Genomic DNA, 19,060 nt, shown 5'->3' with positions numbered 1-19,060 from the left:
TAGGGCCCCGGTATTCTCACAAGACTGAGAAGGTGGCTCCTGTATCTAAGAGGAAGGAGATGGGGCGTCCGTCTACTGTTAAAGTAACCCTGGGCTCCTGTTTGGTGATGGAAATGGTCGGGCGAGAAGCCCCCGGGCCCCGTCAATCTTCTGCCAGCCCCACTACGGCGGGCTTAGGATGGGGGTTGTTCATCCAGCCTCCCCTTCGGGTGGTTGGGCAATCAGACCCCCAGTGGCCCTTTTTGTGGCATCTGGGGCATGGGGTGGTAGGAGATCTGGGGGAGGGGCACGCCCTTGACCAATGTCCCTCTTTTCCGCACTTGAAACAAGCTCCTGGGGGGGGCTTGTCTGTAGAGGGGCGCCCAGGTTGTGGTTTTATCAGCTGGGCCAACATCTGGAAATTGGCCTGATCAGCCTTTTGTTTACCGTGTTCTTTCTCCTCCTTCCGGTTATGGAAGACTTTAAAGGGTACTGTTAGGATCTCAGTGTGTGGGGTAGCGGGGCCCTGTTCTAACTTGAGTTTAGCTTTAATGTCGGGGTAGCTTTGAGCTAGGAAGAATGTCATAAGGACATGTCTTCCTTTAGGTGTTTCTGGGTCTAGGTTGGTATACTGTAATAGGGCTTGAGTGAGTCTGTCTAAGAACTCGGAGGGGGTTTCATCTCTCTTTTGAATTATGTTTTGGAGTTTTTGAAAATTGACTACTTTACGAGCTGCTTTTTTCAGACCTGCTATTAAGCAGGAGGCAAAAATATCTCAAGAGCTGAGACTCATGGCGGTGTTATAATCTCAGTGTGGGTCTTGTTCTGGGACAGCAGTGGGGCCAGGGGGATAGGTGGGGTCAGTCCTGTGGGTTTCGGTAGCGTGCGTTTGGGTGAAGTCCCAAACTGTCTGCGCTCTTCAGGGAGGAGAGTATTGGCCAGGAGCATGAAAATGTCATGATGTGTGAGGCTGTAAGACTGGAGGGTCCATTGAAACTCCCTGATGTATGTCGTGGGATCAGTGGAAAAGGAACTTAGGCGTTTCTTTAGTTGGGCTAAATCTCCTAAATGCCTTTGGATCTTGCTACCTCCCAGAGGGGGGCGATAATTTTGGGAGGCTCTCGGGACCAAGTCTGAGGGGGACTGAAGGGTTCTGGCTCAGTCTGTGGGGGAGTGACGTGTTCTAGCTGCGCCTATTCAAGCAGGTCCTGAAGTGCGGAAGGGGGGCAAAGAAAATAAAGAAAGATAGAATCAGACCCATGTGTTGCCAGCTAGCAGCCCAGCTGCTTGCCTCTGCTGCTTTAGTTGGGCTTAAACTCATGACTATGAGGTTAAGAGTCCCATGCTCTACTAATTGAGCTACACCAGGGCTCTAGTTAATTGCTTATGGAATGCGTTGTTTTCTATTCCTGCCACATCGGCAAGTGGGGGAAGGGCATAGCTAGAAGCAGGGGCGGTGTTTCTATACATCTTCAAGGTCTCCCTATTTTCAGAGTGAGGAGTCTTGGCAAGATATGTTTTTGTGGACAGATAACTTCTAAGGACTGCACCGGTTTTTCTTTAGCTTGTGCTTTCCCTTGCTGCGTTCAGACATGGGGGGAGGCGCTTTCCCATTCTCTCTACAAACATGTGAGAAGACAAAGGCGGTCCCTAACAGGGGAGAAACAGGTGATGAGGGCAAAGACGGAGGAGGCCCTTGGGACCTAGTTAAAGGGGGAGCTGAAAGGCTCAGGCTTAATCTGCGGGGGACGAAGGCGGAGGAGGTGAGATGGGGGAGGAGATGGTGAGGGAGGAAGGGAGAAGGGCTGTTGTAGGAGAAGAAGGGGAAGGGAGTGAATGGGAGGCTTCTGTGGGGGTGGTGGCTTGTAGGCTAGGAGAACTTGGGAGGGGGTTGGGGGAGGAGGAGGCGGAAAGCTTCGATATAGGGAATCTCCTTCCATTTTTTCAGGCGCTGGCAGTAGTTAAAAAGATCGCGAGTGATGTTAGGATCAAGAGTTCCCCCTGCGGGCCATTGGTTGTTATTGTCTAGGGGGTATGTCGGCCAGTCTTGGGAGCAATATTTACGGAGAAGTTTTGGTTTTATATCAGGCGTCAGGGAGAGGGTAGCCAGATGCCTAAGCAGGCATTCAAGAGGTGAACCTTCAGGGAGGGATGAGGAGGCTCCCATGGCTGAAGAACAGAGAAGGAGACAAACAGGGGAAGACGAACGGAGATCCTCGGACTGGAGGCAGACCGCAAGGAGACAAAGGGCGTCCCCAATGATCCTTGGTGGTCTGCGGAAACTCGTATACGAGTCGGAATTTCTTAGGAAGTGTGGGTCGTCACCCAGACTTCCCTAAGAAGGCAGAGTGCCGGAGTCACGAGGTACCTAGCGCTAGGCGTTTTCGGCGGACGGAGCAGAAGGAGGAGGGGGGAAAAGGGAGCGTTCTCATCCACAAAGGAGTCACCTCGTTTATGGCTGTTGGAGGGGGGGTGCCTGAGAGTCGGCTGCAGCCGTGAAGGTCTGAGGCGGGGATTTATGACTGTCGGAGGAGGGGCCTGAGGGTCCGCCGCAGCCGTAAAGGCTTGAGGCGGGGATTTATGGCTGTTGGAGGAGGGGCCTGAGGGTCCGCCGCAGCCGTGAAGGCCTGAGGCGGGGAGAGTTCCCTCCTCATCCCTGAGCGTCAGGGCCTTGCTGGACGATCACGGTCAATGGCACTGCGATAGCTCGGGGAAGAGTGGCCCACCCCAGGGAAATTTTGCTTAAAAAGTTTCAGCACTGATGGAAGGGACGGTGAATGTGTTTATGACTGTCGGAGGGGCTTGAGCGTCCGCTGCAGCCGTAAAGGCTTGAGGCGGGGATTTATGGCTGTTTGGGGAGGGGCCTGAGGGTCCACCGCAGCCGTGAAGGCCTGAGGCGGGGAGAGTTCCCTCCTCATCCCCGAGCGTCAGAGCCTTGCCGGGCGATCACGGTCAATGGCACTGCGATAGCTCGGGGAAGAGTGGCCCACTCCGGGGGGAAAACTTACCTAAAGGCCAGAGAGGAGTGGTGAGTGTGATGAGCCAGCGCCAGAAAAAGAGGACGAGGGCAAGCTGCTGCTGGTGTCGGGGGGAAGACGGGGCCCAGTTGGGGTGTCCCGTCTCCCGGGTTTCGGCACCAATGAAAGGAAAGGAGCGACACATAACAGCAATTCACCGGAGAGTTCCGCTTTATTAGGGAAAGGTGCTGGGTTATATAGGAAGGGGCATGAATTGATTGAGGTGTCACTTCTACGGGGCTGGTGGCTGTTGGCTAGGTGCTGGGATTGGGAGGGGGGCGAGAGGTGATTGGGCTTCAGGTGCGCCGGCGGGAACTGAGGACCCCGAAGAGAAGCCGGAAGTTTGCCATCTTACTGGTGGGGACCCTTTATGGACCATTAATCATTCTGTGCCATTCTGTAGTTTTGTCATCTGTCAATACTGAATTAGCAAATTGACTCCCTGAAAAGAAGTTCTTGAGACTGAAGGACATAATTGGATATAGAGTGAGAAGACCTGCATTTTATAGTCCTGATTGTATCATTCTTTAGCTCTGTGACCTTGGGGAAGTGGTCTACTTCTGAGTCTGTTTGCCCAATTTAGAGGGGCTCAACATTATTGAAAGTGAGATAGTCTACAGATTTCTGTACTGCAAGCAATCATTCATGTATGTGTAGGTTATTTCTGTATAATTGTAGACAGACAATTCAGATTTCTTTTCCAGATTTAAAAGGATTTTTATGAGCTTTTTCCATGTTAGGCTTTATATCCCCCTTCACCCATTTTTCCCACTCCCTCCCCCCCATCTTTGGCAACCACCAGTCTGTATCTATGAGCTCGATTTTATTTTTAGATTCCACATATAAGAGAGCTTATACAGTGTTTGTCTTTCTCTGTCTGACTTACTTCACTTAGCATAATGCCCTTGAGTTCCATCCATGTTGTCACAAATGGCAAGATTTCATACTTTTTTGTGGCTGAATGATATTCCATTGTGTATGTATAAAATGTAGTTTTCTTATCCATTCATCCTTCGAGAGCACATAGGTTGTTTCTGTATCTCAGCTATTGCAAATAATGTTGCAGTGAACATCTCTGGGTGCAAAGTGGAATTGCTGGAGCATATGGTATTTCTATTTTTAATTTTTTCAAGGAGCTCTACTATTTTCCATATTGGCTATATCAATATACATTCCCACCAAAAGGACACAAGAACACAAGATCCCTTTTCTCCATATCTTTGCTAACAACACTTGTTTTTCTTATCTTTTTGATAATAGCCATTCTAACTTTGTGAGGGGGTATCTCATTGTGGTTTGGTTTTTATTCCCCTAATTAATGCTGTTGAGCATCTTCTCATGTATCTGTTGGCCATCTGTGTGTATTGTTTGGAAAAATCAGATCATCTGCCCATTTTTTAATCGATTTGTTTTTTTGCTGTTGAGCTGTATGTTCTTTATATATTTTGAGTATTAGCCCCTTAACAGATATATATGACTTGCAGATATTTCTCCCATTCAGCAGGTTGCCTTTTCATTTTGTTGTTGATATCCTTTGTGGTACAGAAGTTTTCAGTTTGATGTAATCCCACTTGTTTTTCTTTTGTTGTATTTGCTTTCAGTGTCAGATTCAGAAAGTCACCAAGAGCTAGGTCAAGGAGCTTACTGCCTGTTTTCTTCTAGGCATTTTATGGTTTCAGGCTCACATTCAAGTCTTTTAATTCATTTAGAGTTAATTTTTGTGTGTGGTGTAAAATAATGGTCCTGTTTCATTCTTTTACATACGGCTTTCCATTTTTCCCAACAGCATTTATTGAAGACCATCCTTCCTCCATTGTATATTCTTGGCTCCTTTGTCTTAAATGAATTGATTATAAAGGTGTGTGTTTATTTCTGGACTGTTTTGTTCCATTGGTATATGTATGTGTCTATATGTCTATACCATACTGTTAATTACAATAGCTTTGTGATGTAGTTTGAAATCAGGGAGTGTTGTGCCTCAAGCATGCTGAATAATGTGCTTTGTTATCTTTTTTCAGAGTACAGGTCTTTCACCTCCTTGGTTAAGCTTATTCCCAGGTATTTTATTCTTTTTTATGTAATTTTAAGTGGAATTGTTTTCTTAATTTCTCTCTCTGATAGTTTATTAGTATATAGAAATGCAACAGATTTTCATGTATTGATTTTTGTATCCTGCAACTTTACTGGATTCATTTATTAGTTCTAACAGTTTTTCAGTGGTCTTTAGGGTACAATAGGTCTTTTCTGTACAATATGTCATCTGCAAATGACAGTTTTATTTCTAATCTTTCCAATTTAGATGGCTTTTATTTCCTATTATTTGCAATTGCTCTGGCTAGAACTTCCGATACTATGTTGAATAAAAGTGGCCACATAGGCCAAGAGGGTTCCTTCACAGAAAGACTAGGGGTTGTGTCTCATCTGCTGTCTGCACAGTCCCCTGGGGGGTGGCAGTCTGCCAAGAACCATCTCTCCAATTACCCCAGCCCCATGGGACCCCGGAATGAAAGCCCTCCTGGCCACCAGGAACTGGTGATCAAGGGATGAACGGTTGGCAGCAGCTGCAAAAACCAGGGTGCAGGATTTAAAAACCAGGGCACTGGCAGTGGCACTCTGGAGCATGGCAGAGGGAGAGCATGAAGATTAGTGCTTGCCATCCAAGGTCTCTGGAAAGTATTACAATCAACTCCTAGATGTGTGTTTAATTAGGTTGATGATTAAAATAGAAAAGTCAATAATTTATATTTATGTTATTTGGATATGCCTTTATCCTTTTTTGTTTGGCTTTTTGTTGTTGCTTAGAAATTTTGTTTTTCCCCCTGTGTCATCTTCTGTCATGTTGCTAGTGTCTTCCAATGTTTCAAGCATACTTACCTCTGTTTTCCCAACCTTCCTCTTAAAGCCCTGTGGTCTGTGGCTCCAGTTCAGATTTAATGGATTTCAGATTTTTTTTTACAGTAGTTCTTTTGGATCCTTCCTTTTTTGCTTATCTGTTAGGAATCCACTGATCCTATGTTCTTTTCCTCAGTTTTACATGTGTCCTGTATTCAAGTAACTTCAGATACAGTGATTGAAAGTTAAATTTCTGTATTTCTCCATATTTGAAAAGCTCTGCCCTCAAATACTATTGAGAGTTAGCCTTGATAAAAAAAATTATTTTCCTCAGAATTGAAGAAGTCACTGAGAAAAATGGTCTTCTAGAATCCTGGTGTCTGATGAAATGTTTGATGCCAGTCAGATTATTGCCTTTTCTTTACTTAACTTTTTTTTCTTCCTAGAAGCCTTGAGGAGCTTCTTAACTGTGGATCCTGAAATTTCCCTAATAATTCATCTGTATGTAGGTAAAAGTAATCCTGTTTAGCACCAGGAGGGCCCTTCTAATTTAAATGGGGATTGCATTTAATCCCCAGATGTTTCTTATATTTCTTTAATAATTTCTCCCCTCCAAATCTTGTATAACCCCATTTATTCAGATGTTGGGCCTTCTGGATTGATAGCCTTTGTCTCATCTCTTTTTGGTGCATTTATCATTTGCATAGGTGATTTTCTACATTTAGAAACCTTTATTTTCTAAAGTGTCTCTCTTTAATTATCTTTTAGAGCACCTTATTCTGTTTGGAAGTCATTATCACTTAAGATCTCTTGATTCATGTTAACTAGTTTTAAAATTTGTGTTTATCCTGAATGCATTTCTCTTTTCTATGATCAGTTTTCCAATTATTTATCTTGGCCTCTGTCTTTGGGGTAGGAAGCTTTCCTCAGATGTTAGTAATCCTTGGTCATCTTTTCATATTTATGGATGAAGTGTTAGAGACTTGTTTAAAAGCCTTGTGTCCCTAGCAAGGCTTTTTCTTTAAGGTGCATAGATAGGGAGTTGTCTGTGATGCTGGGCACCAGAGTCTGCAATACTTCACTCTGGGGTACCAGCATCCACACTGACCGCCTTTGTTATGTACAGTTTTGTTCTTTTTTTTAGAGAGAGAATAGCCCTCCTTTTTTTTTTTGCTCCCCTCCAGGATAAATTCCAGGCTATCTGCTGTGCTGTGGAGGGTGTGAACTTTTTTTGTACAAACCTTCAGTTAATCTCCCTCTTTAATATCCCTCCTCACACTTACTTTCCACCATAGCTATATATCCAGGGTTTAATCAGTTATCAAAAGTTGGCTGTCTCCCGCTACCATTTAAGCTCACCCTACCCTTTTTTTTCTAGGAGATTTTGCCAGGACTCCCTGTCTCTACATTGTTCTATATTTAAACTTTACTCCTTTGTTTTAGTTTTACTGGCTTTGGATGGAGAGATGATATAAATATACATGTTCAATCCATCATGAAGTTTTTGTTTCTACTTTTTTGCTGTAATAAATGCTGTGAAGACCATCATTATTTGTAAATCTTTGTGTATATCTTACTTTTTTTCAACAATTTTTTTTGACTTTTCTGTTTTAAAATAATTGCAGTTTCACAGGAAGTTGCAAAGATAGTATAGGGTCCCAGGTACCTTCATCCAGTTTTCCTCAATGGTTGCTTATTCTGTAACTGTCTCAAAACCAGGAAATTGACATTGGTGTAAAGTGTGTGTATGTGTGTGTATTTATTCTGATTTTTAGGATAAACAGAAGTGAGATAATTCAAAATTGTTGTAATTATTACCTAATTATGTATGCGTATGTATATATCTTATCTAGTCTTACTACAGGTAACCAAATTCAAACTTATTTAGGCTCTATCCAGGAAGTTTAATAGGTTAGGCAACTAGCTGTCTGTGATGCTAGACTCCAGATGTATCTCCTTGGATTTGTCTGTTTTTCTCCACTCCTAGCCAATAAATGAATGTCTTAGCTTTATTTTCCTGTATTTTGACTTCATTCGTAGACATTTTCTCCCTACTTGGTAGCCATAATTGTCTCTGGCAGCTTCTTGGTCTTTAATGCTGAAGATTTCAGAAATAGATCTCAGTGTTGCCAGGCAGCTGCGTCTGGGGAGGTCTCTCCCTGCACATAAGTGAAACCTCATCCTGGACAGGTAGGGTTGGTTCTTGACTCTGGACAAGAAAGAATTCTTGAACAGGTGGAACAGGTCAGGAAGGAATTCATTAAAGCGAGAATAACAGGGAATGGCAGCTGCTTTGCAGGCAGCAGAGAGCAAGAAAGAACAGAGGGAGGAAAAGGAAGCTCACTGAACTCCTGCTGAGCATGGGGCAGATCCTTTGCCAGCTCCTAAAGCCAGGGTTACCTGGCATCCAGTGTCTCCTTGAATCTGCACAGCGTGGGAACTAAGTCCCTACCACCCCAGGATTTGGGGGAGCCACAGAGCACTGGATGCAGTGAGAATATGTTCTGAGAACTTCCCAAAGGCAAAGAAAGGAGATTTTCAGGCAGGCTACTAAAAAGCGTGATCTTACAGCTGCAGTCCTGTCTGGGTCACCCAGGCAATAGGAACTTGCAAGCCCAAGTCAGAGATCTCAGTAGCCCCTCCCTACTTTACTTGTCTGAAGTAGGACAGAGAAAAGAAAGACATGTGCTTAAGTCTAGAAAATAGAATGAAATAGCAAAGTAACAAAGGTGCTTACCTGGAAGAGTGCAGAGACAAAACCAAAAATTGAGCAGTAAGAAGTCTTTATTTAAGGCAAAAAGTACACAGTCAAAGAAAGGGGAATGCAGGCCACCTCAAAAAGGAGGTGCACTTAAGGGCTTAGGATTCTGTCTTTTAAAGCTTTCAAGAATGGAGCAAAGGGCAGCAGGGGGTGGTGGTGGCATAGGCTTGACATGTGGTCTCATGTCTGTCTGTCTCTGGTAGGAGATGTTATGTCACTATCCACAGTCAGTCCTCTAGATAGTTCTGTAAGATAAATTTAACACAAGGAATTTGATCCTGCTCTTCTCCAAGATAGTGATTACCCTCAAGCACTGGGAATATATCAGTTAGGGCTGCTTACCCTGCCTTAACATCAGCTGTTGGCTGATTACCAGTGAATATTGTTGTGCCCAAAGTCGCGAATCCCAGACGACCACCAAGGAGCCAACATTGATGCAAAAGCAAAGAGCCTTTATTCGAGCTAGCTTGAGCTCAGTCTCTCATCTACACCAACACAGTGGCAAGATGCCAGAGAAAGAGCGAGTTTCAATACCACAAAGGTTTTATGGGGTTCTAGGGCAGTTGGTGGGGTGATGGTTGTGGCTCTGGCTGATTGGCTGGATCTAGGGGTAGTTGGTGGGGTGATAGGTCATGGCTCTGGTCAATTGGCAGGGTCTCAGGGTGGTTGGTGGGTGAGCTCCTTGCTGACTGGAGAGGGGAGACCAAGCTCCCATTGGGCGAAATAGGATCCGGGTCCCGATTGGCTGAAATAGAATCTGGGAGCTTACCCTTTCATTCCCCCCTTTCTCTGGAGCCTAAGAAGGGACCCAATCATGGGTCTAATAAGGTTTTGCAGTTGTAAGGAGATAAAGGTTGATACTGTTGTCTTAGCACCATTAGCTGGACTGTATTAATTCTATCTTTAATTAAAGTTATCAGTTTATTGAGGATACCTGGTCTAAAGGTAAGCAGGAGTAACAAGATTACTAGGGGCTTGTATTGAGCATGGAGGACTATCAGTTGGACGACCCTCACGTGGTCTCTGAGAACCTGGACCAGCCTGTTTATGATACAGGGCCCAAGGGTTAGTAAAAGGAGTAGGATGGCAAGGGGTCCTTGAATATTAAAAATAATTTCCTGCCTTGATTTCTCTCTGGGACACTGACACCTTAGTTTGGGTGCACATCAAAAGACTGCATGCCCAGCCTCTAAGGTGGGCTGAGATATTGTCTATTTGCTAAAGAATCCTGCCTTTTACTATGCCGTCTACAGCTGGGTCTGCATGCTAAGTCAATTGCTCAGCTTGCAAAATTACCTAGTCAGATCTGAAGGAGGGAAGACAGCACATAGGCCTGGGCTAAAGTGAATCTTATACACGATTACAAATGATTAGCATAATAAAACATGTGCTACTCTTTATCTGGTTGCTCTGGTTGCAAATATCCTGCCCTGCCCCATCCAGAGGCTCTCACCTTATTCTTTCTAAGTCTATGGTCCCTGTCTCATTCTCCCCTCTACAGATAGAGACCCTAGCTGCTGGTAGGGAAAAGGGGCGATGACCGCTCTGGCTGCTTCCTGCTGTGAAGGGGGCGCAGTAAAGGGTGCAGCTAGGTCTCCATCACTGGTCAGTTGAGAGGGCCTCAGAAAGTTGGTGCTTCTATTCTGGGTTTCATTTCTATTACTATTTGCAGTTTTGTGGCTTCTAGGCAAGATAAAACAAATTGTTATTAGGTTAAGTAGCAACATCTGGAGGTGGATTTTCTATTCTGGAAGGACAAACGAGATTAAGAATGCATGGCTGAATATGAGAACTAGAAATATGAAGACTAATTGAGAATCATAGTCAGGTATTATGGGGAAACTAGAATTCTGGATATTAGAATTTAGTGTAGATAAGACAGCATTATTGAAACAACACTTTTCTCTAAAATCACCCTTATTTTTATTAGAATTCGCCAGATTAAAACAATTAAGAGTTGGCTTGATTATTTGCATAAGTGCAGCAAGAAGAGCAATTGATTACATAGGCTCTTTTAAACGTGCTTTGCTGGAACTTTTGGTAAGGAATTTCAGATTGAACTTTTAAAGGTCTCTTGAGGCCAGACAGCCAAGCCAGACTTGCCATCAGGTTTTCCCTGCAGTACCTGTAGATTTGGGTGAATTCCTCTCTTCTCGAGGACCCCGAGACATCTTGAGGTTCCTGAACCTGCCAGGAAGTGACCTTCCTTACTCACCTGGTAAGGCTGCTGGGAACCCTGTAAGCAAGGTACCAGGCCACTTCTTCTAAGGGGCTTGGTTGGCGTTATAAAGTCAACCTTAGTTCCTTAAAGCTGTTCATACCTGAGTTTATGCACGTGTCTCTCAGGTATGACATTCCAGTCAAAGCCTTGGTAGTATAACCTGTGTTTTTAATTGGTCCTCTTACAAGGAATGCAGGTTCTTATTGAGCTTATGCAAATAAACATACTGCCATGAAACATAAAAATACTGAAAGCTTTTAAATTCTTGAAGGGTGAGGTAGAGAGAAAGATAAATGTTTCAATTCTGCTTATAAAGGTATTGTCATTCATGAAACTGTTGTCAGCTTAAGAGAAAAAGCTTAAAACCAGCAACATCTGAAACAAAGTCACAAAACCATCTTCCTTAGTTCACTCATTCGTAACAACTATGCTAGATTACTTATAAGACCTTTACTGAATATTAGACAAAGCCTAGCCTTTAAGCATTTTATTCTTAAAAGATTTAGCAGATAACATCGACTTAAAGGACCTTAGGTAAACTTAGGCAGCTGATGACTACAAGGACATGAGCGCCTCAGCCAAACCCAAATTAGCATTAATGCTTAACATTTTTTATCAGATTTTCTGGAAGTTTTGGAATGCCCAATTTTCACAAGCGCTTGTCTTTAAATCAATTTCATTAATACCATCCGGAGGTAGAAAGATATTTTCATTTACACACTTAGACACACAAACATACAGACTGAGACATAATGATAAGGTTCCCTCTGGCAGCCATCCGACATTGAAAACTGGCTACTCGCTAAAACAAAAAGTATGCCACTAACCCTTCTGGACTTCCACACTGAGGTTGTTAGCTCTTTCCCTAATATCTTTAACCTGTAAGAGAGTGGTTGGATTAAATGTTCCCTCCGGCAGCCAGCCAGCGTTAAAGGACGGCCTCTTGGAGGTGCAGAAAACATGAAATTTTCCCTTCCTGACGTACGTGCTCAAATTGTGAGCTCTCTCCCTAACGTCTGAGAAAAATGGTCTGTCATGAGAGACAAGGGGTCATCTGTGTCTGTCCCATTTCTTCTGTCAACAAGACTAAGACAAACATGACAAACAACAAACAGGCACCTACAGAGAAGAATCTGCCATGGCCACGGAGGCAAAACTGAAAGTAAGTTGAGGGCCTGTTGGACTGCAGCGGCAGCCGACTTTCCTCACAGATGAGGACCTCGTCCTCCAGATGGTGGCAAGGGATATCTCCCAAGACCCCTGGTCGGCGACCCACCAGCACATCCACCTAAGTCAGTGCCGACTCAGATACAGATTGGAGCTCCTACAGGCTTATACAGGCTTGCTCACAAACAAAAACAGTGAGACACAGGTAAAGACAGAGTGAGACACAGGTAGACAAGGACAAATAACTGAGTGCACTCACCAGCCGGCACAGGGCCCTCCAGGTCGGGAGTCCTGGGGGTCTCTGGGATCCCAGACAAGCCCCCAAATGTTGTGCCCAAGTCACGAATCCCAGAAGACCACCAAGGAGCCAACACCGATGCAAAAGCAAAGAGCCTTTATTCGAGCTAGCTCGAGCTCAATCTCTCTACACCAACGCAGTGGCAAGATGCCAGAGAAAGAGCGAGTTTCAATACCACAAAGGTATTATGGGGTTCTAGGGCAGTTGGTGGGGTGATGGTCATGGCTCTGGCTGATTGGCTGGATCTAGGAGTAGTTGGTGGGGTGATAGGTCGTGGCTCTGGTCAATTGGCAGGGTCTAAGGGTGGTGGGTGAGCTCTTTGCTGACTGGAGAGGAAAGAGACCAAGCTCCGATTGGGTGAAATAGGATCCAGGTCCTGATTGGCTGAGGTAGGATCCAGGTCCCAGTTGGCTGAAATAGAATCTGGGAGCTTGCTCTTTCAAATATGTTAGGAATCTTACCTCCTAACTCCCTGGCTTTTAAAATGCAATCTTAGCCTTTAGATGGAGTCCCTCCTGTTCTTACTGTACTATTTATATTGCAGCATTTTTCATCATAGGCAGGAAAAGTTAATCAGGATGTTTGTCCCATGCCCCTGCCCTACCTCACTAGTATCCATCATTTCCCCCAAGAGGATTCTAGATCTTGCTTGGATCGTGTGACCACCCCTGTGAGGAGGTAGGGTGGATAGGCCCATGTGATTGGCAGCCTTGCCAAAGTGTAGAGGGTCATTTTCTGACAGGAAATGATGCTGGACAGAAGGTGAAACTTGAGTAAGATAGTAACAGTCCAGTCTCCCTGCACTCTTTCCAACCTAGCAATGAGATGTATTTTATTTAATTTTGTTTATTTTCTAAATGAAGTGAATATTTCATGAGTAATTCCCATTGGAAAAGGTTCCACCAATTGAGTATTAGATTATACAAAATATGAGAACTCTCTTGATATTCCCTGACATCTTATTCCTTCACTCTTTCCAAGGGCAGAACACTGGGAGCACTTGAAAACTCCTCTCATTATGTTTGTATACTAATAATATATACCTACATACATTTTAAAAACATTAAATGAATCACACTATATATATTATTTTTGCCTTATGTTGATTTTTTTTTCAAATTTTGATAAGATTTAAAAGCTTACCACCTTCACCATTTTAGAGTGTACAATTCTGTGGTATTAAATACATTCACATTGTGTACAACCATCACCACTCTCCATCCCCATACCTTTTTATCTTGTAGAACTGCAACTCTATCCATTAAACATTTTCAGTCCTTACTTTCACTTCTTTAAGATGTATATGCAGAAGAATTGTTGGATTATTTGGTAATTCTATTTTTAATTTTTTGAGGACCAACCGTACTATTTTCCATAACAGCTGCCAATATTTTTATATTCTCACCAACAGTGCACAAGTGTTCCAGAGTTTCCACATCCTTACCAACATGGTTATTTTAAATATGTGTACGTATTTTAGAATGCACTAATAACACCTAGTATTTATCTACTAATAGCACTCACTACATTACATTAAATGTCAGAATCTCACAGCAGCTGCTCTTACCCCATTTTGTAGATGAGACATTTGTCTGAGGCTTGGAATCTGAAGTGACTCCCAGTCACATATCCCGTAGATAGAACAAGGATTCGTATTCAAACAGCCACCCTCCAGAGTCTGTGCTATTAACCATTCCATAATTATTGCCTTCCAGACATGGACTTACTAAGTCAAAGGTTATGTATATTTTAACCTTTAAACTGCCAAATTACCTTTCAAAGGGCTTTACCAATTTGAATACCATCAACAGGATAAAAGAATGCCCACTCACTCCCTCCAAATCCTTGTCAACGTGTGAAATTAATCCTTCTTAAGTTCTGTGTGGTCAGTGGGGAAAAAAAAAGTAACCTTTGTTTTAATTTGTTTCCCTGTTGCTGTTGATTCTGAGACCTTGTTCATTGTGTTTGTAGACCATTTGAATCTTTTCTTGAATTGACATGCTATTTTTAGTTTGAGTAATGCTAGAGAGCTGTATTAGTTTCCAATGGCTGCTGTTAACAAATTACCACAAATTTAGTAGCTTAAAATAACAGAGATATCTTACAGTTCTGGATGTTACAAGTCTAAAAATGGGTTAGCAAGGCAGTGTTCCTTCTGGAGGTGCTTGGGGAAAATCCATTTCCTTGTCTTCCAGCCTCTAGAGGCTACCTACATTCCTTGGCTCATGGCCACATTGTCATCACCTCTCACTCTGGCCTCCCTCTTAGAAGGACTCTTTTCCCAAATAACTGGTTTTCCCAGTGATTATAACATACGGTTTGTGGTTTTCCCACTATTTTGAAATGACATATTTATCCAATATAAATTACCATATAGTCTGTAGCTAGATTTCATTCTAATCCATTTCCAGTGCTACAGGGTTTTAGTTACTCCAGCTGTTTATTCAGTCTTGCTGTCTGGAAGTCAAGTTTCCAATAATTTCAATTTTTTTGAAAAAATTCTTGGCTATTTTTGCTATCCTTTTCTGAGATTTTACTGGTCACATTCTACAAAATATCCTATTGATTTCATTTGAGACTGCTTTGAATTTATAGATTATTTTCTGGAAAACTGACATTTACCGTTTTGATTCTTCCCATCTAGGAATATTCTATAGCTGTCCTGTTTGTTTGTTTAAGGTATCATATACCCTTCAAACATGTGTTTTTTTCTACTCCTAGATTTTAAAGATATTTTTATTGCTCTTGTAAATTTACTGCTTTTTATCAATTACATCTTTTATTGGTAATTGCTGGTATGTAGAAACACAGTTGCTTTTGTAATTTGTATGGTAATTTTTGTAGCCTCTTTAATTAAAACCCTATATTGGTTAAACTGACTTTTCAAAAAACCATTTTTTTCAAAGTTATTTTTCTCAAATTTTCTAGGTAAAAGCCACTTTGTAATAATGATATTTGCGGTTTCTTTTACCTTAAATTATTATCAAAGATTGCCAGTACAACTTTGAAAAGTTGCCATAAAACTTATTGTAAAAGATCTATCTTTTGTGGGAATGTTTGTATGTTTCTGTGGATTCCTACTAGGTACCTTTAAGTTGAATAAGTTTCTCTACACTTTATTGCTAGTTTACCAGGAGTTTATACATCCTGTTTTGTCAGATGTCTTCATAATTTTTATATGGTTTTTCTTCTGTATGCATGTTAAATAATGAATAACATTAATAGAGTTCCTGAGTTTGAATTAACCTTTTATGTCTGCCTGTGAATATTACAATATTCAGTAATTGTACATGAAGTTCATTGGTGAGACTAACCAGCAGTTCTCTTTTTTGTGTGTGTACATGGCATACATGTGTGTGGTGTTCTCTGTTCTGGATGTTAGGTTATGCTAGTGATCTCAAATCAACTGGAAGGCTTTTCTAACTCTAAGGATGCACTAAAACACTTTATGAGAACTACCCAATTAACCCTTGTTTGAAAATGTAGTAGTAGTTGACCTTAAAAACCTCTGGGCTTGAGGGGTGGGTCAATTATTTAATCTCCATGACTATGATATTCTTGTGTGTTTTTTAAATTTGTTTTGCCAGAGGCGTATCTATTTTGTTAATCTTTTTCAATTAACTTTTGATTTGGAGTTTTAATATTTTTATTCCTTCTACTTCTGTTTCTAGCTCTTTATTTAATAACAGCTGTTTTCTAATTGGTATATTCATGGTTATAAATTTTCTTGAGTAAAACTGAGAGGTATATCACAGGTTTTATAACATGTAACCCACTCATTTCTAAATACTTTGGAATTTTTTATTTCATTTGTTCTTTAAATCAACATCTGCTAAGATACTTTCATTTTATTCTGAAGTATGTCTAATTTAGGGATCTTTTTCTTTGGATGTGTTTGGAAAAAAATGGCTATAAAGTTATACATTCAAATATACACATTTAGTTCAAGCTCGTTTATTTAAATTCTCTGTGTATACTGTTCATTTATTTAAACTGTTTAATATCCCTAATACAAACAGAACTAAGTTAACTATAGAAAATTTTTTTGCAGGTACAGATTTTTTCATGAGTTAAAACATTAAATTTAATCTCTCCCTCCCTCACCACCACACTCCCACCATTTGCATTTTGTGTACCTCAGAGAGGCTATACAAAGTCACTTTTTGTGGTGACTTGATGGAGAAGGTCAACAAGATTGCCAAGTGTGGGGTGTGTTTTAGCAAAAATCTCAACAAACCAGCCATGTGTTGGATTCATTCTTGAATTTGGCAGCAATCATAGCCAGTATTTTTTTAAATAAAATATTTAAGATACATGAAAAAAAGAAGTGATTGTAAGTTAAATAAATGATAAACTGATAGTTTCTACCCAGCTTAAGAAATAAAATCTCATTACCACAAGCTAATTTCCCTATATACATCCAAAATCACATCTAGTATAGTTCCCTGTAGAATTAATAGTTGCCCTGAATTTGTTCTGTATTTCTTTCTTTCTTGTTCTATTTCTCTTAATTTTTTTCTCAGCTTTTTTTTGTTTGAGCTGTAATTAACATAATGTAGTATACATTCAAGGTGTACAGCATATTCCAGGCACACCTTGATACAGTTATAGTACAGTGTGATTGCCATTGTAGCATAAGCTAACACCTCTGTGTCATCACATAATCATTTCTGGTGTGAACAGTTCAGATCTAGTCTCAAAAAGTTTAATGTGTGTAATACAGGGTTTCTTTTTGTCTGTAATCACTATGTATTAGATCTCAAGGAATTATTTCTCTACCAGTTGCAGTTCTGTATTTCCTTATATTTTAATTATATACTGGCCATTTCCTTTTTTAAATGGATTGAAGTAATATGTTACATATATTTTGAACTTGCTGTTTTCACTCCATCTTATGTTTGTGTAATTCATTCATGTTGACCCATGTAGTTCATTCACTTTTCACTGTTGGGTATATTTCATTGTATCAAAGTACCATAACTTATCCTTTCTCCTCTTGATGAACATTTAATTGTTTCACGCTTTGATTATTAGGAACAGTGTTGCTGTGAACATTATGGCAAATGCTTCCTCTGGTGTGTTCATAGAGGTGTAAGATTCATAATAGCCAAGAAATGAAAACAGCCAAATGCCTGTCAATTTATGAATGGATACATAAAATGTGATACATCTGTATAATGGAGTATTATTCAGCCATAAAAAGTAATGAAGTACTGATAATATCGTACAACATGGATGAACCTTGAAAATATTATTCTGAGTGGAAGAAGTCAGTCATAAAAGACCACATTTGTGTGATTTCATTTAGTATGAAATGTCTAGGAGAGGCAAATTCATAGACAGAAAGTAGATTAGTGGTTTCTAGAGCCTGGGGGAAGGCTGTAATAATGAGTAACTATTAATGGGTTTGGTTCGGGTTTGAGGGGAGTGATGAAAATGTTCTTAATTTAGGTTGTGGTAAGACTACACAACTCTGATTATACTAAAACCACCAAATTAAATTGATGAATTTGCAGCATGTGAATTATATTTCACTAAATAAGCTAAAAGTAATTTCTAGGACTATTTTCAAATCCAGCCCACTAGTTGGTCATAAACCAATTTAGTAGATCAATAGTAGACTTTGATTTTGTTTTTGTTATTAAATGGGGGAGATATAGAGGGAGAAAAAGATGGCAGAGTATGAAGGCAAGGTGGAAACCTCCTCCTGTACACACACACCAACAAAGCTACTATAGCAATTACAACTAAGCCTGAAAATAATGTGAAGACTGCAGGACAGATCACCTGCACCTGGTGAAGAAGAGAAGCTCATGCAGAAAAGGGTAAAGTGGCAGAGCTGCAATCCAGTGGGACCCAAACCCTTCCCACTTCCTGGTCCACAAGTGGGAGGAAGAGGAATGGAGTATGGAGGGGATAGGCATCATGAACTCTGCACACCTGGCCCCAGAGACCTGCTTCTGGAAAACAAAGCCACATTGCACTGGGTTCTGGTGATTAGCAGGGCTGGACACCAGGGACAGTTGCAACACTTTGGGAGGCTGAGACTCCAGCCACTGTGGACGACAGGCACTCTTCACTGGTCCCACTGAGACCCAACACAGAGGCAGCAGTTTGAAAGACTTGCCATCAGTGGGAGGGGTCCCAGAGACGCAAGGGTTAAACTGAGCTCTCCACAGAAGAAAGGGCAGGTAGACCAGACCTCCCCATACCTCCCTTGGCCCAACAGGTTGGGCACTCTCAGAAGCCCCAGATGCTCCATCCCCTGCGCTGGCAGCTCAGCCCCAAGGTGATTCCCTGCGCACCACCAGCACACCAGCCCACTCAGCCCAGCAGCATCAGACTTAGCTGCCTGGCAGGCCGGGGGAGACTCTCCCAGCCTTCTCAGCCTAATTAGAGAGGCACCTCCGGGAGCTAGCTCTGAGAGTTCCTTCCTCCCCTCCAGGGAGCCAGGCCCAGTGCTGTGCACCTTGCCACTGCCAGGGGGTGCCCATGCACCTCTTTGCCACAGCATGCCCTACCACTGCCACTTGCCATGCAACCACACCCCTCCCCCACCGTGAGCCAGGCAGAAGTCACTATTCTGATCACAAAGGGCCTCCTGAGACAAACTGCTAGATTCAGCAGAGCCAGAAAGGCTATTTGCCCATTGCCCACCAACAGGAACCTCAGCTCCGCCACAAAGGAGAACAAGTCACTGGAGAAGAATCTTGAGCTTCTGGGAACCAAGGATGCCTTCTCCATCCCAAGACCAGGAAGCATAGCAGAGCCATCTAATAAAAAGG

General features: G+C 42.1%; 2 protein-coding genes and 1 long non-coding RNA gene across 3 annotated transcripts in view; 1 reads left to right on the top strand and 2 right to left on the bottom strand.

The window, feature by feature from the left end:
• Positions 1-19,060, bottom strand: part of LOC108387192 (LHFPL tetraspan subfamily member 5) — a 145,200-nt gene that overhangs the window by 54,772 nt on the left and 71,368 nt on the right. The window lies entirely within an intron of this gene.
• The window catches only part of SRPK1 (SRSF protein kinase 1), a 109,979-nt gene that overhangs the window by 42,945 nt on the left and 47,974 nt on the right, over positions 1-19,060 (top strand).
• LOC140846689 (uncharacterized) lies at positions 6,979-18,848 on the bottom strand. Its single transcript, XR_012126066.1, has 2 exons — positions 12,237-18,848; positions 6,979-8,037 (listed from the first exon to the last, which is right to left on the bottom strand). It is a non-coding gene; the product is annotated as an uncharacterized lncRNA (long non-coding RNA).

Source organism: Manis javanica, chromosome 16 (genome assembly GCF_040802235.1).
Source record: "Manis javanica isolate MJ-LG chromosome 16, MJ_LKY, whole genome shotgun sequence".
In the NCBI taxonomy this organism is placed as follows: Eukaryota; Metazoa; Chordata; class Mammalia; order Pholidota; family Manidae; genus Manis; species Manis javanica.
The sequence above is the reverse complement of the archived record's forward strand: the minus strand, read 5'-3'. Positions and strand labels throughout refer to the sequence as shown.